Raw genomic sequence first — 1,209 nt, 5'->3', positions numbered from 1 at the left:
ACCTCCCTGAGGCCGACAGCAACACTGCCCTCCGCAAAGGGTGTGTGTGTGGGGGGAGGGGCGGGGGGTCTCCCAACACTCAAATCTGACGTCCTATCTCCTTCCCTGTCTCTGTTTCCCCCCACTCGTTCTCGAACCCGCACGGAAGTCTGGGCTGGTCCCGACGTTGATGATTACCGTCTTGGAGTGGACGTGGGTCACCATTTCCTGGGACCATCCCTGGGTCACCATTCGTTTCTGGTTCTGAAACAGCCGAATCTAGATTCTTAGGCCGCATAATTCAGGCCCGGGCTCCAGAGAATTCCACCCGTTGTTAACTTTTTTTTTAATCCTCACCTGAGGACATGTTTTTATTGGGTTTTAGAGAGAGAGGAAGGGGGAGTGAGAGAAACATTGTCCGGTTGCCTTCTGTATGGGCTCCAACCGGGGATCGATCCTGCAGTTAGGTATGTGCCCTGACTGGGAAGCGAACCCGCCACCCCTTGGTGCACGGGACGACGCTCCAACCGACTGAGCCACCCGGCCACAGCCATTGTTAATGGCATATATATATATTAGTTTTTACATAAAGAAAGGGAGAGAGAGTGAGAAACATCGATCTACTGCCTCCTGCCCGCCCCCTACTGGGGAATCGAGCCCCAAACCGGGGCCTGTGCCCTGACCGGGGAATCGAGCCCAGACCTCCTGGTTCATAGGTCGACGCTCAACCACTGAGCCCCACTGGCCGGGCGTCATCTCTATATTTTTAATCAACGCCTGTTTCTAATGCATTTATAATTATTTATACCATCCAGCCTCATGATTCACTCAGGAGAAACCTGGAGTTGAATCAGGCCTTTCAGCAAGCACTTCCAAGTGGTGTTTTGCAGACGGTGACTGGCTGGGGCCGCGGCGAGGCTCCGCGAGGCCGGTGAATCGGAGCTCACAGGCTCAGCGTGGATTCCTGAAGGAGGACTCGGGCCGCGAGGTTTAAGGGCTTCCTAGTGACTCAGCCGCAGTTGGAGAGCAGCGTGTGAGTCATTCCGTTCGCGAATCTGCTGTCACTTCCTTGGAAAGGGCCTCCTTTCCTTATGGCTTTTTCCACGCTTGACTCACTTCTCTGAAGCTGTCTTCTGTAACTGCATCTTCTCTGCTCCTGGAAGGACGCGGAGGCCCTGTCCCAGTTCCCCCTTTCCGAGCTGAGGGGCCGAGGGGCTGGCGATGGAAATC

At 55.1% G+C, this 1,209-nt stretch overlaps 1 long non-coding RNA gene across 1 annotated transcript in view; it reads right to left on the bottom strand.

The window, feature by feature from the left end:
• Positions 1–692: 692 nt before the first annotated feature.
• LOC107183593 overlaps positions 693–1,209 on the bottom strand; it is a 1,991-nt gene continuing 1,474 nt past the window's right edge. Inside the window, exon 2 of the long non-coding RNA XR_001514382.1 lies at positions 693–1,135. This is a non-coding gene — a long non-coding RNA (uncharacterized LOC107183593). The remainder of the gene's footprint in view (positions 1,136–1,209) is intronic.

The sequence above is a fragment of the Myotis davidii genome, unplaced genomic scaffold, assembly GCF_000327345.1.
Source record: "Myotis davidii unplaced genomic scaffold, ASM32734v1 scaffold299, whole genome shotgun sequence".
Classification (NCBI taxonomy): Eukaryota; Metazoa; Chordata; class Mammalia; order Chiroptera; family Vespertilionidae; genus Myotis; species Myotis davidii.
The sequence above is the reverse complement of the archived record's forward strand: the minus strand, read 5'-3'. Positions and strand labels throughout refer to the sequence as shown.